The sequence below is a fragment of the Oncorhynchus gorbuscha genome, linkage group LG14, assembly GCF_021184085.1.
Source record: "Oncorhynchus gorbuscha isolate QuinsamMale2020 ecotype Even-year linkage group LG14, OgorEven_v1.0, whole genome shotgun sequence".
Classification (NCBI taxonomy): domain Eukaryota; kingdom Metazoa; phylum Chordata; class Actinopteri; order Salmoniformes; family Salmonidae; genus Oncorhynchus; species Oncorhynchus gorbuscha.
The window spans coordinates 28479043-28495888 of record NC_060186.1 but is presented as its reverse complement, the minus strand read 5'-3'; the positions used below and the strand labels follow the sequence as shown (position 1 = coordinate 28495888).

Below are 16846 nucleotides of genomic sequence, written 5' to 3'. Positions count from 1 at the left end.
TAGCTTAGCCTAGGCTACTGTACTGTATGTAGGTTATTGTAACCAGAAATCCACCCCATTGCCCAACTCTACGAGTGTGGCAGGTAGTTTAGTGGTTGGAGTGTTTGACCAGTAACCAAGAAGTCGCTGGTTTGAATAACTGTTATCCACTTAACCCTTATTTGCCCCAGTGGCGCCATCCTACTATGGCTGACCCTGTAAAACAACACATTTCACTGCACCTATCCGGTGTATGTGACAAAATAAACATCTTAAGCAGAACTGATACTTTTTAGCCTATTAGATGGGGGATTATACAATGCAGAACACAGGAATACTTTTTAAAAGGAAAGTCAATTGTTTTTATTATGTTTCTCACTTTTGCCTTCTCTACTTTCCAATTTAACTCAACTGATGTTGAAGTCAAATATTGATCTAAATCGATCAAAATTAGGTTAAAAGCATGCAGTTTTTAATGCAGTTTTTAATTCCTTCATCCAAACAGTACATAATGCATAGGCTATTATCACAATATTACATAACAACATTGTTCAGTAAGAGAGAGGGTTTATACCTCAACATTGACTGTCCAATCCAAAGTCGCCATATGGTTGCAAAGCGTGCTGAATACGACTGTCAGAGGTGAAATCGGAGGGGGCAGGTGCATATAGTCCCTTTGATAGAAACAAGCCTGCGCTGTTCACCACTGACTCTGTCAAAACTACTGCACCCTCTGTCAAAAACGTCACACTCCCTTTCGGAAATGATGTAGTAATACCACTCCTGAGAAGCACACCGCTCCTGACACACCTATGGTTTCAGCGAATAGGAAATCAGAGGTCTCAGTGAGAGATGCCTGTTCCACACAGGTGAGATTTCCATTTGATAAAAGCCTGTTGTTAAACCAAAACAATTGAGATTATGCCCACTGGCCAGCTCCACAGAGACATGCCAAAGCATTTCATTTATCCTAGAGTTTCATCAACCCCAGATGACAGAAAGAATCCTTCACCCACTACTAAATGCATTGCAAAACACTGTCCAAAATGCAATTGAATAGAAAATAATACAATAGGGAATTTGTCTTGTTCAATTTAAAAGCACAACGACAGATGAAGGCCAAGTAAGCCATCAAGCCACATGCAACACATGATAGCAAATAAAAGAGGAGTCAGTGTATGTATGAATGTGAAGTGTCTGTATGACACTTAGGCCAACATGTTTTTAGACTGTAAATCAATCACTGTCAACTCTGGCAGTCAATCTTAAAATAAGTTTTAAAGAAAAAAAATACAGAACACCACTGAGATGTGGACATAAACTAAATATATTATCTGCACGATGGCAAGTCTACCCTACTATAAGTAGACAGTAGGCTAAAGTGACTGTCCACTTTAAAAAAAAAAACTTTCTCTCAACGATTGCTTGTTGGTATAGTCTGGTCATTCCAAAAATGTATCCACAGTTTGCTTCCTGACTATATCTTTATGGTGGCTTTGTTTTTGGCTGCAATGGCTGAATTTACTTCTATATATCTCTACAAATGTATTCTCATTCGGTCTGTATATTCATTACGGAAGGAAATCTTGCCTGGCTGCAGAAAATACAATGATCTATGGCGCCACCTGGTGTTGTTACCTAATTACCTAGTTACCTAATTGTCAATGAACAAATCGCCCAGTGAAGTCACTTCATTCACATTTAATAAATACACACAGTTAAAACAGTTATAAGGTGCTGTTTGAGATGTTGCGTCCTTGCATGGAAAACGCAGTCTTCAAACCCTCATTTCCCCCTGCGGCCGTGTTTCCTTCTGCCTGTGCCAGCCGACAGTCATAAATTCTGGAGCAGTGACATAGGCATCTGTGACTGAGGGCCCGTCTGCCCTATACACTGGCTAATGGCTGTCCGGGCTGGCTGTGCTCATATTTTTTATCTACCATAAAAGCTATACATGACATGGGAATCTGGCTGGGAAGAGAGTGGGGACACAAACGTTGTGGATTTCAAACACAATGTTACAAAATGTCAGCCTTGTTTTATCCTGACATGTATTCATTTATTTGTATCCTGACATATATCCTTCTTTATGTATTGATTGATCCATTCTCACAGCAGATGCTTCAGTCTTCATGTCCAGGATAAGAAATGGCCACATACAGTATTTCTAGGAACATTCATAACTATATACGTACAATTCTTGACAAATAAAAGGAGTCGACACACATGTGACTAAGACTACTCACTTTTTATTATGACTTTTAGTACAGTATGGCTTATTACAAAATTGAAGATATATAAACAATAGGTCTATTTCCAAATTCCAATACATAAAATACTCTGTTTAGCACATTTTGGTAGGTAGCCTAGGTGGTTAGAGCGTTCGTCTAGTAACCAAAATGTTGCAAGATCAAATCCCTGAGCTGACAAGGTGAAAATCGGTTGTCCTATCCCCGACCAAGGCAGTTAACCCACTGTTCCTAGGCTGTCATTGAAAACAAGAATTTGTTCTTAACTGACTTGCCTAGTTAAGTTAAATAAATAAAAAAGTACCAAGGCAATGATTTGAGATAGCTTACCTTCTTTACTTCTCGCTCCACTTAAAAGCAGCACAGTAGACAGTGAGCTCCATTGTGGCCATGCTCGTAGCGTTGTGTTGCTGCCCTTCAGGGAAGGCAGTAGGTTGTACAGTTAACTCCTGATGGGGCAAAATAACAACCCTGAAACCACACAACCTACTACCTCACTCTGTGCGAACACCATGAACCATCGACCCAATCACAATCCGATTGACCAGTTGGTTAGAGATGGAGTCCAACCAGAAAATGTGAAATCCCATTTCCTGTTCAAATATGAAATTAATAATAATACAATGATGTAATAATATTGTAATAATGGTAATAACGTAGGCACGAAAGGTACATTTTCATTGCAGCTTTTGACGAGGGTTCTTCATGTGGAGAGTCTGTGATGATATTACAGCCACTTCAGGAAAGACAGTATGTTGTATAGTCATCTGACAGCTTGGGTGTGACCCTAAAACTATACAACCTACTACCTCACACCAAAGGACAGTTGGTTTGTCTCTGACGAACAGTCCGAGTGGTCCTTAAAGTGATCCTCGTGTGAGAACTCAGACATGAAAAGGTGAATTGCATGCAATCAATCAATCACATTTATTTATAAAGCCCTTCTTCCATCAGGTGATGTCACAAAGTGCTGTACAGAAACCCAGCCTAAAACCCCAAACAGCAAGCAAAGCAGGTGTAGAAGCATGCAATGAGTCCATGTCCGATCTCATATTTTGCCTCCTGTTCCTCCTTGACCCATCTCAGGTTCACACCATCTGTGAGACTCAAAAGAGGAGAGTGTGTTAACAAGAGCTACTTGAGTGGACAGCTCGGATTAAACCTGCTGTGTTGTTGCCTTGCTACATTATTAACTACCCTTGATTATAGTTTAGCCAGGCAGACCAGACCAGGGTCGGATATATCTGTTCCACACAACTAAGTTACTCAAGCCTCACATGTTGGCACATGTAATACAGTTAACATTAAATGTCGTTGATGTTTTCAATCATAGGATTACATATAATTACATATTAGAGCCATTGGGATCTCTGTTTCTTCTATGTTGTTGATTTCACTGTGAAGCCGAAAAGCAAGTGTGTTACAGCCAAGACCCAAATCAAGAGTTTGTCTATATTATAAAGGTTTATAAAGGTGACCCTGACAAATACCTGCTGTTAACTTTTAAACGATTGGAATGAATTATCCAAAGAGAGTGTAAAGAGTTACTATTAGGAGACTATCAAGTGACTCAAGTAGGGAGGTTTTAAATCTGGTGATGGTTTAGCGTTGGGGTTGTGGAGGGGGTGAGACGAGAGGTGAAAGGTTGTGGTTAACGCTGGGAGTTTTCTCTGTGACATAGGCTGTGGGCAGCACTGTGGTTTACCTCAGAGAGGGGGAGACGGGGCAGTCACAACCACAAAGGTGAGTCACAGGCCTCAGGAGGAGTGAGATTGATGCACAGTCGCGAATTACACACACACACACACACACACACACACACACACACACACACACACACACACACACACACACACACACACACACACACACACACACACACACACACACACACACACACACACACACACACACACACACACACACACACACACACACACACACACACACACACACACACACACACACACACACACACACATTCTCTCACATCAGCTTTTGGCTGATAGGAGGATAGGGATCACATAAATGCCACAGAAATCCAGTACTCCCTGTCCATCAGTCACTGAGAATAGGTTATTTAAATCGAAACGGAATCACTTGAATAAGTGACTGATGTGTTGCTGAAACAATTCCCATTGCACGGATCCATGCCTCTTTGTCAAGTAAACCGTGGCCCATTTTACACAGGAGTGGGGTGAAACATTGTTGCGTGTAGTTGAATTATTTGGGTCAATGTGTCTTAAAACAGTCTGTATCAATGTACACTGAGTATACAAAACATTAAGAACACCATTAAATGACAGACTGAGAGGTGAGTCCAGTTGAAAGCTACGATCCCTTATTGATGTCACCTGTTAAATCCACTTCAATCAGTGTAGATGAAGGGGAGGAGACAGTGTAAATAAGGATTTTTAAGCCTTGAGACAATTGAGACATGGATTGTGTATATGTGCCATTCAGAAGGTGAATGGGCAAGACAAAAGATTTAAGTGTCTTTGAACGGAGTATGGTAGTAGGTGCCATGTGCACCAGTTTGTGTCAAGAACTGCAACGCTGCTGGGTTTTTCATGCTCAACAGTTTCCCGTGTGTATCAAGAATGGTCCACCACTTAAAGGACATCCAGCAAACTTGACAACTGTGAGAAGCATTGGAGTCAACATGGGCCAGCATCCCTGTGGAACGCTTCCGACACCTTGTAGAGTCCATGTCCGACAAATTGAGGCTGTTCGTTCGAAGGGCAAGAGGGGGGGTGGGGGTGCAACTCAACTCAATATTAGGAAGGTGTTCTTATCGTATTGTACACTCAGTGTATATGCTATCAATTTAACTGACAACAGGGCTTTGACTGAGAAGAGAAATCACATTGTCACATTCAGCCAGTGTCCAGAGATGCCCTCTTTAGCCAATCTAATTTTAGGACACACACAACCCCATGGCAATTGAAGTAAATAGACTCTACCACTGTTTCTAAAAAAAATTGGCACAGTCACATTGTATCCCTCCGTAGCAATACACTGTCAGTTCAGTGCTACTCCTACTATTCCAACCTGGATGGGTGAGACCATATTAAACGAATAGGATTGTACTATTATACTAATAGATTATAATATGTATTTGTATTTGGTTATATTGGTTCGGTTTTCCTGGACACATTAAGCACAGTCCTGAACAAAAGAAATCTTTCAATAGAGATTCTCCCATTGAGAATGCTTTTTAGTTCAGTAGTAGGCTTGGTCTGTGTCCAGGAAAGTGCGTATTATATTATACTAACAGGGTTATAATGACATGTGGAAGTGAAACTATAGGTGTCACACTTCAATACCCTGGCTCTGCCTCGAGCTTTGTGAAACCTCCCGCACAGTCAGTGGCTTTCATTTAGCTTTATATGAATGGAGCAGATTCATTCTCCATCGTAGAGAAGAGGAGCTGAACCATGGCTGAACTTCACAACTCCACTGAGGGTAAGGACACACACAAAACTCGCAGACAAAATATTGCACTATTTCTAATGTCACATCATTAACTTCCCATTTACAGACATCATTCTTCGGGGTGCTAAAGGGCAGGCCATTTTAGTGGAAATGTTTTGAACATGTGACACTAATATTGAATGGCCGGGTTTGAACCTGTGTCTCCAGAATGCCAAAAGACTGTGTTATCCCACTGAGCTAAAGGCTGGGCATTCACTAAGGGAGCATAAGTCTACAGGTTTCAGGCAAGGTTACTCATCACACAAGCATGATTCTCGAACTTGCCTCGTCAATCTACAGTACCAAACGGCCAACAGGTGGTGCTTTTCCCCCAGGACTGGAGCCGTAGGCCTTATAGGTCTATTGAGTGCTGTTTGCAGTGCACCCACTGACAATAGGGACTTTGTGTAGTTCAGGGTGCCAACTCACTGTGGGTTGCACTTCTCAGGGAGCCAACTGTCTCTTCATCTTCATCTGACCTTTGAGGTACTGGATTTACTTTTCCTCTTTCACTGATTTCTTTGGCAGCTTCAGAGTATGAGCCGCTTCTACTGTACTGTACAGATCACTAACATTACCGTAACCACAGTCTACTAGCTGATATTTCTTCTCTTATACTGTGAGTGCGAGGGTTTATTCAAAGCAAACAACTGCACCATAAACATTTGACTAACTTTGTGTAACTGCAGGCTACAGAACAATGAGGCGAGATGCTTTTCATTTCAGGTTAAACCAAACAGCTAATATATAATAATATATATATGCCATTTAGCAGACGCTTTTATCCAAAGCGACTTACAGTCATGTGTGCATACATTCTACGTATGCTACATAGTGCCATTGATTTTACTTAGTGTACAATGAAAATCACACAATGAAAAGCAAACCAAATACCAAACCAATATAAACTGTACCTTAATAAGCTTAAGAAACAGGAATATTTAAATTAAACATAATTTCACCTTTTAATCCGGGGTCTGTTCCGTCTCTATACATTGCCCCCCGGATCCAATCAACCTACAAAAATAAAACAACACATTTAAACAACTGAAATTCTTCTAAAAGTCTGAAAGTACAATTAACGCTCGTGAAGCAAACCACAAACACAGAAACAAATGTATTACCGTTTGATTTAGGAAAAATTGGCATATAGTTTGTATAAAGTTTGTCTGCCCAGTACAAGTTCACTTCACGTTGACTGGTACAGGAGCACTCCCAGGCCTATGCTTTCCCCGAACCTCTGCTCAAATATATAATTAAGACTGAATTCCCATATGCTGAAGTGATCAGGACTGTACCAAAATGGAATACAGTATTGGACAGTTACTGGCCCGAGTGACATCAAATGCATGCGGTTGCACAAAGTAAACGCTCGCTCTATCTAGTGTCTCTGTCCATAAAGTAACTTTCTGTATTGAGCATTGCTATTTTGGCCCACATACCGAAGTTCACAGATCGTATGGGTTATTAGTGTAAATGTCTATTTAAAACTTGAATAGAAGTATGTCTGTTATTCTGTCTTTCCTTCGGGTGTATCCTGATTTATGTCCTCATTTGCTTATCTATGAGGTCACTGAGGTTATTTCTAATCATCAAGGGTCATGTATTATGACTGAAATTACAGGTCAAAACTTTTATTACATCACTATAGCAGGAAAACATAAGACAAATCTATATAATGTATACAAGTCAACATAATGTCTGTAAACAAACCAGAAACGCATGGTTTTAATTATATATAATGAGGTAACTCGGGCTCCCGAGTGGCGCAGTGGTCTAAGGCACTGCATCTCAGTGCTTGAGGCGTCACTACAGACACCCTGGTTCAAATCCAGGCTGTATCACAACCGGCTGTGATTTTTCCCATAGGGCGGCGCACAATTGGCCTAGCGCCATCTGGGTTTGGCTGGTGTAGGCCGTCATCGTAAATCAGAATATGTTCTTAGCTGACTTGCCGAGTCAAATAAATTGTCTAACTGACGCACTAAAGTTGTTTTTATACTCCACCTCTTCAAATTAGAACGTCTACATGTTGATAAATTAACAGTTCATTAGGATAGAACTGGAATGTGTATGGACACACACACACACACACACACACACACACACACACACACACACACACACACACACACACACACACACACACACACACACACACACACCTGAAATGTTGCACCTATTTCAAATGTTGACCATCCAACACAATACACAGTTATATTGTAAAGTGTGAACAGTTTGTTTATGACAAGTTAATTGTGAGAGTAAGTCAACGTAAATGTGCAAAGGCTAACACTTCAAAATTATAATTTTATAAAATAATATTATACAGCTTTTTATTGTTCAATTAAAAAAAATATATATATATATATTTACTTCCAGAATTTCATGCAAATGTAAATTTGTTTTAAAATACTGATTGAAGTCTGGATATGTTTATATCAATGTAATGTAATGTAATGGCAAATACTGTAAGTACAATACTTTTTGTCATTTTGACCCAAACATTATAATTGATAAGACATTTTTATCATGCAAACCCCCATAATTAAATAACTGTGAATAATGTAAATTTTGAAAAAATGTACTTACATATTACTATTGTCACACACACACACACACACACACACACACACACACACACACACACACACACACACACACACACACACACACACACACACACACACACACACACACACACACACACACACACACACACACACACACAGTCTTTGGACTTGAATAAGCTTTTAGATTTTCCCATAGACCCAAGACAGCAGACAGATCTTTTGTTTCAATGCTTCATTTAGATTCCCTCCACCAAACCAGCTTTATTACCATTTATTTCTCCCTCTCCCCCTTTCTACCCCCCCTGTCCCTCTCTACCTCCCTCTGGCTCTCCCTCCCTCCGTCTGTCCCTCTCTCTCACACACACACATACACAATGTGCGCGCAAACACTTACCCAGCCTCGCAATCACATCTTAAAAAATTGTCTGAATGCAATTTAGCCTGGCCTACATTTCTTTCTGTTCTGTTTCTCATCAATCAATTCTCTCACGAATGCAGTGGTGTTGCACTTCTCTCTGTCAATATGTTTTATTTTATTTTGCTTATGAGTATTAACAAAACACGGGGTTCGAAAATCATAATATGGTCATTAAGTGTCTCTTCTTACAAATTTTGTCACATTCTGAGTGTGTGGAGTGTGTTTGTGTTTGAGTGTGATCGCATGTAAGGGTATAAGTGTGTGTGTAAATAGTGTGTATGTTTGCGTGTAAATGTGTCATTTATTTTGCTTTTGTGTATGTGAATGCTAAAAAGGAGGGGTTTTGCGCCCTCCTCTCCTTTACAGTGTCGTGGGAACTCCATTCATCGTTAAACCCAGGGTCCATTGTGGAGCACATGGCATCGAGTGTGTCTGGGTGTTTGCTGCCTCTACGTGACAGTATATGTGTGTGTGTGTGTCTGCTTACACGAGCAGTCCCTTTGGCATACCCCAGGAATGGGCTCAGTATGTCTGAAATGTATCTTATGCTTACATGCGCTTCAATACAGCTATAAATACCCACCCATTACTGACATTGGAGGGCCGATCCACTGTGTCCTCTTTTACAATCTTTCCTTTCTGCACCCTGAAACTGTACAACCCGCTGATGAAATGAAGTAAGAAATGGTACAGTAGACACGTGCCTAAAATCATCTTTCTGTATTTAGGTGTTGGATGATATGTAATGGTGAAGGTACAATGACAACTATAACACCTTCTAGAATGCCTCACCAGTTTCTGGAACACCTCGCCAAATTCTAGAACATTCTGGAAACGCATTGTGATCCTAGGTTTCGGCTCGTTCCTTCCCACCAGGCCTCTAAAAGCCTGAGACAGAGGGGGTACGCCCTGTGCCTACACGTGCATATCTTCATCACCCTTCTCTTGTCCAACACACTGTCCCTCATCTTGCCGTAGTTAACACCTATGATAAAGTTTTTAATACGATATTCCGAGACAATGTATGATTGCTTTTAATGGCATTGAAACAACAATTTATTACGAGGGGCTACATTACAATAATAAAATAAGAGTTAGTATCTTACCGTGTGAAGGATCATTTATATTTGTTAAAGAAAACTAAATGTAATAGGCCTAAACATAATCTATTTCGGTGTTCTTATACTGTTCCAGTGTTATGTGGTGAAGAATAGAGTATTGGACAACTAATATATGTTGGTTCTCGTGTGTTTTATCTGTGATGACTCACCTACCTCTAAGTCAACTGCTATTGGTTCAATCAAAATACCCTCCTGCTATTGGTGAAGGTCTATCAGAATCTGCATCAACACTGGACATACCACAACTACTATCAATGGACTTTTGGGACCTATTCTTTTTTCAAGCCTATACTGATACAGCAGAATTTGTTCTTCCATTTAAGAGAAAACATTGAAAGGGACGTATTTTCTAAGAAATTATATCAACCTAATTTTATACATAGAAATGTTGCTATATTAAATGTGTCACGTGGCAGGACCACTTGAGAAAATAATATATTGTTTGTCGATTAAAGTTAAATGAAACATTTGTTGAAAAATGGAAACTGACTTGCACAGTATAAAAAGACATTGATGTAAACAATTAAACCGTCATGTGACTGTTTGGATTATCTTCCACATTTACAGATGAAAAACAAAACAAAATCGGCCAATATCTGTAAGCGCTTCAATTAAGAATAAGACAACAATCTTTTGGATTTACACGTTCTGATGGCTTTCTCTTAGCTGCAGTGGTTCACTGAAAAGCCACTCTGGGAGAGAGTCACAGACCTGCTACCATGCTTTGGCATGTCTCCCAAAACTACAGCAACCACACTCAGCTCTGGTCCCTCAAAAACTGTCCTCCTCTTTTGACCCCAAAACGATGACCATTGCAAACAAAGCCATGAGGGAAGCAGGAACTATAACTACACCGGAAACTACATTGGCAGTTTCTTCAGCGAAGTACAAATTGGCAACATCAAAATGCTGGATTGTTTGGGGACGTGGTAGTGTATGTTATTGTTATTGATTATCTGTAGAGCGTATTATTGAGAAGTCAATCTCTGCATTGTATGAGTCTGAGATCCTTAAACTAAAAATAAACAATATTAAAATAATGTGCACTTCCCATGTGTGGTTTAAACAGACTAGTTTGCACACATTCACGCAATGAAGCACACTTAGAAATGTATCCACTTACCTCAAATCGGACATAGACAGTCAGCAGCACACAACAACTATGGATGCGAAATCCAGGATGTTGAAATCCAGACAGGCCTTATTTTCCACCAGGGTAGTAGATCCAGAACCATAATGTAGTTATCCTGTAGAGAGGGACAGACAGAGGGCAGCCACAGTCAGTCAGCCAGTTAGTTAGTTAGATTCAGACTCCCGGTGAGAACCAGAGAAGGATGACAGGGCTTTTCCCCAGCTCAGTGAATCATATCTGGGCTGTCTTCCTGTCTGCCACCCCCTATTCTGTCTCGGTCTATCACCGGGCTTGCGCCACAAGAGTCCATGTCCGTGCCTGGGAGGCGCATGGTCATCCCCGTCTGGCAGTTAAAAAGTATTTGAATGAGGAATGTTAGCAAACAGACAAGCTGCATGTCGAATGATTGCTAAAGGCAGCAGCTACAGCCAGTCAGCCAGTCCCGTCTCTGCATTGGGTTGGTTGGCCCAGGAATGTGAATAATTCAACAGCAACCAAAAAGGAGGACCCTTTCCCTTTTCACCCACCACCCCTCCCTCCGAGTCCGAAACTCAAATGCCTCCACAAGACACTGAGAGAGAGAGAGAGAATTCTAAATCTCCGCTCGCTCACTCAATCGGGCGCTCGGGAATCCTGCAAGAGTTTGTTTTTGCACACATACACACACATGCACATACACACACACGCGCGCATACAGTACACGATCACTACAAATCACTTCGTGTGTTTCAACATGCAACATATTTTTTTTTTTCGTTGGAGGCCCCTCACTCATTGCCTTTTTGTGTCTTTTGTTTGAAATTGGCACCTGTCCCAAAAAACCCTCCGCCACTGCTGCACCGCCCTCCTACTCTCCTTTCACAGGAAGGAGAGAGGGAGAGAGAGAGAGTGGGAGAGCTAGAGAGAGAGAAAGTTAGAAAGGACGAAAGAAAGAGGAATTGGGAGAGAAAGGGAGAGGGGGAAATAAATGGTAAGGGGGATGAAAAAGTCTAGGAGTATGTGTGTGTTTTTTTTCTTAGTGAGAAACAAAATAGGCAGAAAAAGCAAAAAGCGACGTGACAAGACACTAAACGAGCTAATGCCACCACAGATGCACAGCGGTCGCCAAAAACACAGCCATCGTCATCTTCAGCGTGAAGAAGCACATCCTGATCATCCAAAGAGGGACGACATGGCGAACAGGCAATGCAACACACCGTGGAATATGTTAAAAGCAGTAGCTACCAAAAAAAAAACACATTATCCAAGCGCAATGCACAATAACTCAAAATAATATACAAAAGTATGGAATCTGCTGCAAGAAAAAAAGTCCACAAACGTTTTCAAAAGGGCAACCAAACCTAAAGTCAAACGGCGGAGGCCCAAAAGCTACTTGTTGCAGGGTATTTAGTAGCTGGACTTGCTTGCAGAGCTGAGAGTTAGAGGCAGAGCTGAGAGATAGAGGCAGAGGGTTAAACTCCCCAGAGTAGTAAAAGCCCTCCTCCTGGCACAGTCGCTCTGAAGGGGAGGATCTAGCTTTAGAAATAGCAGCAGACGCTTTTCCCTTTTTTCATATCGCTAGTCTCCCTCTTGCATGTGGCCGGGACTGGGAGAGTGAGGCGAATGAAGAGAGAGAGAGAGGGAGGGGGATAAAGAGCTGTGAGTGGAGGAGATGGAGCTCAGCTGATGATGAAATAGGGACGCATCGAAGTAAGTGAGGAAGACGCATTTTTATCACAGGTTCGACACAACGTGCTTGTGTGAGAGCAAGAGAGACGATCAATAGGGTGGAAGAATGGCAAACTACTGCCATATCTCACACACACACACACACACACACACACACACACACACACACACACACACACACACACACACACACACACACACACACACACACACACACACACACACACACACACACACACACACACACACACACACACACACACACACACACACACACACAGTTGCCAATCACCATTCCAGGGCCCTACACACATCTAGTGCATGATTAAAACAAACTTCATACTAAATCTGTTCCACAACCATGCAGCTACAGCTCTGACAAAAGGCACGTTTTGGAACCTTTTCAGAGACGGACGAATCCATTCTTATAAAAACGGAGGGTAGGTTTGAGGCACATCACAATGAAGCATGTTTTTTTATTAACACCTTTACAGACAACTTAGAGTGTGACTGCAGCAGCGACGACTCCCTATCTCGGGAACTTCTTTTAGTTTAAAAAGCGCTCAGCCCCTGCAAGTATTTTGACAAGGAGTCGAAACCCAGATAAGCCTCTGGGGTGAGACTGCTTCACCGAGGCTGCAGGCCGGAGAAGCAGTAAAGCATTGGCTGTGATTTTATACACACACACACACACACACACACACACACACACACACACACACACACACACACACACACACACACACACACACACACACACACACACACACACACACACACACACACACACACACACACACACACACACACACACAACGTACTCACGCACACACAAAGCTTAGTGCACCGTGAGATCCTCCTCACATTCACAGTGACGATGCAGATGGCTGCACTAGTAAATACGATCTACAGATCTACAGGGAGGGTAAGAGGGGGACGGGTGTCTTCGATGTAGGGGTGCATGATAAAAATGGACTCTCCTGACGATCACATCCTATACACACTTGCGCATACCCACACATCTCATCTCACTGAACCACAAGTATCTATCATACAAACCATGTCTTAATCCCTCTGTAACGAGATAGTCCTTGTTGCCGCACACAAATATGTGGCCTATCATTCATGTAACAGATCATCTAAATATGAAACATTATTGCCAGTTTCCCCAAACCCTACTCGGACACACACTACTACACTTTCTCTGGACTGGCTGCTTGCAACCACAGCAAGGGTCTTTGGAAGTTTGTGACAGATAGGCTATTTTATAACAACTTCCTGTCTCTTTAGGCTATTGTCCCCCTCCCGTTCCCTAAAAACCCAGAGCTCCCAGAAGCTCTCCCTTCTCCCTGAAGTAGCAGGAGCACAAATGAGAGAGAAAAAAGTGGAGCGCCAAGCAATTTCATTTCTCTCCTTTTTTGGTACATTTGCTACTTGAGATTAAGAAGGACTGCATGCATTAAAATGAAGGTTAGGGATCTATTTTTTCCTGGTTTTCTCATTGTGTGTATATATATATTTTAAAATGGTGATTATCACCACTGACATTTAGACTTAGTATTTTATAGCAATATCCCAGCAAATGATGTAGTGAGAACATTTGATTTTCTTGTTAATACCTAGCCTCCTGTTGATTTTGGAAGCACTATCTGTGAAATAGACATATTTTTGAATATACAACCCTTTTGAGGATATTTTACTAGTATGAATTAGGGTTAGAGTTATTATATTTTAAACCAGGAATACAAAGCTTAATCCACATTCGTAAATAGTTCCCTATGTGTTTTATGTGTGGCCACAGGAAGGCAGTGTGTGTGTGTGTGTGTGTGTGTGTGTGTGTGTGTGTGTGTGTGTGTGTGTGTGTGTGTGTGTGTGTGTGTGTGTGTGTGTGTGTGTGTGTGTGTGTGTGTGTGTGTGTGTGTGTGTGTGTGTGTGTGTGTGTGTGTGTGTGTGTGTGTGTGTGTGCCTGCCATGGAGGTGGGACGGAGACAGAACACACTCCAGTCCGGCACTAAAATCTGGGCTACCTTCAGCATTAACTCTGCCCATTCTGCAATGACCCAGTATATAATAAAATATAAATATTGCCATATTCAGAAACGAGTGTAATCCAGTTTACATGGGAGTTGTCGAGAAACATTAAAGATGGAGTCGGTACAGTTCAATATGCTAAATTAAACTATATTTCTCCCATGTTTTCTTATGAAAAAAGCTGATGGGGCATCTACAGTACAAACATGAGGTTAAACCTACTACGTCACATCTCGCCACCTCTTTAGCCAATCGCTACTCCTCAAGACTAAAAACCGCATTGCACAAAGTACATAGATCAAATACTAAGATAAGCAAAAGTATACTCTTTTCACTTATTCGTTTTGTCCCATTCTGACTATCGGGCCCATTTCACTACTCTAGTCTGAAGAGAGACTGTTGTAAAATTGTTGTTTACAATTTTACATGTAGCAAGAATTCAAAAAACTTGGCAGGGCTGTTGTGGAGAGTTCATTCGAGGATACAGTTCTGGTTTTGGGTAAGCTGCCAAGACCTGACACTGTGAGCCTCTCTAAGGCCTCACCCCTCTCAGAGAGCTCTGAGTTGCCTGCGTAAGTCTGCCATTGATCAAACTCCAATACTAACAATCTCTTTATGACACCTTCTTTAGGAGTCGTACAACCGTCAGCTGTAGCGCGGAACTTTATTGACACGCTTCATCGAGCTGTAGATTTCTAAATCAATGCTGTGTCGTGTGTTTCATCATGCACATACTCTCAAAGCAATTTAGTAAAACAATGAATATGTGTTGTCTTTAAACAGTGCATGTTTATTTTGTTCAATTGTGACCAAACATGTAACTCCATCAGAATTCAGCATTCTGATGGAGTTCCATGTCATCGGATGAGCTTTACTATTTGACCAAAGCATGCCAAAATAAGTTCCTAATCACGTAAGGCTACATTATCCTTTCCCACACAACTACAAATCATATTGCTGCCCAACTCTCCGGAGAGGGTAACTTGGCAACTCGTAAGGGTCAAATATTTCATCACAACAACAACAAAATGGCTGCTTCTTCAATCATCACCTCAATCACCACAGACACTCATAAAAGAACAAAACAAAAATGATTCACAGCATAATGATAACTTCATGTAAACGGAGCTTTAAAGCTTAAATTACATCATTTAAGGGGGGGGGGGGGTCCCAGAGGTAATGTTGTCTTTTTATTAGCTGTAGTGTTGGAGGACAATTAGCCTGTAGTGTTGGTTAAACAATTAACCTGTAGTATTGCTTAAACAATTCAATAAATACACTGAAGCAGAGTAATTACAAACAGTTGGAGAATGGGAGAGTTATGCTGCAGGGTATGTACGCTACCCAATACCTGTAATAATAACAGTATAAATAAATACACTGAAGCAGAGTAATTACAAACAGTTGGAGAATGGGAGAGTTATGCTGCAGGGTATGTACGCTACCCAATACCTGTAATAATAACAGTGTAAATAAATACACTGAAGCAGAGTAATTACAAACAGTTGGAGAATGGGAGAGTTATGCTGCAGGGTACAGTATGTACGCTACCCAATACCTGTAATAATAACCGTGCAAATAAATAGTACACTGCTTTGTGTCACATATAATATATATCACATTCATTTGTAGGGTAAAGAAGAACACATACCCTTTATTGTATACTTGTCCATGTCATGTGTTCATCTCATTGACACCGCACGCCGAAGAAGACGGAGGCTGAATCACCAACCCAATCTCCAAATAAAACGCCAACCTGTGGCGTAACTGCAGTAACAGGAAATACACCATGGCTTGACATTTTAATTACGCCATTTGGTGCCGTGTCTTGACTGTCATTCAAACGCCGAAAAAAAGTGAAACTAAAACGTACGTTTAGGCATTCATTCCAAATGGTTATGGATAAGATTAAGCTTAAGTTTAGGCATTCATTCCAAATGGCTATGGATAAGATTAAGCTTAAGTTTAGGCATTCATTCCAAATGGCTATGGATAAGATTAAGCTTAAGTGTAGGCATTCATTCCGAACACACAACCCTCGGAGCCCATCCACCATCCCCATCCACAGCGCCCTAGCAAGCAACAAGTCTACTAGATGTAATAGGCACTCACGTTGCACCTGGCGAATAGCTTCCAGAATTCGCCGGGTCCAAACGTAATCAGGTACCTGCAGAATCGGCATCTCCTGGCATATTCCATAA

The 16846-nt window shown here is 41.3% G+C and overlaps 1 long non-coding RNA gene across 2 annotated transcripts in view; it reads right to left on the bottom strand.

Annotated features, from left to right (window-relative positions):
* The window catches only part of LOC123994748, a 62435-nt gene that overhangs the window by 20487 nt on the left and 25102 nt on the right, over positions 1 to 16846 (bottom strand). The window contains exons 3-4 of one of the 2 annotated variants that reach the window (XR_006831707.1): positions 10938 to 11061; positions 6665 to 6719 (exon numbers count right to left, since the gene is read on the bottom strand). This is a non-coding gene — a long non-coding RNA (uncharacterized LOC123994748). Of the gene's footprint in view, positions 1 to 4927; positions 6720 to 10937; positions 11062 to 16846 lie in introns of those variants that run through there. The other variant, XR_006831706.1, reaches the window with a different exon arrangement.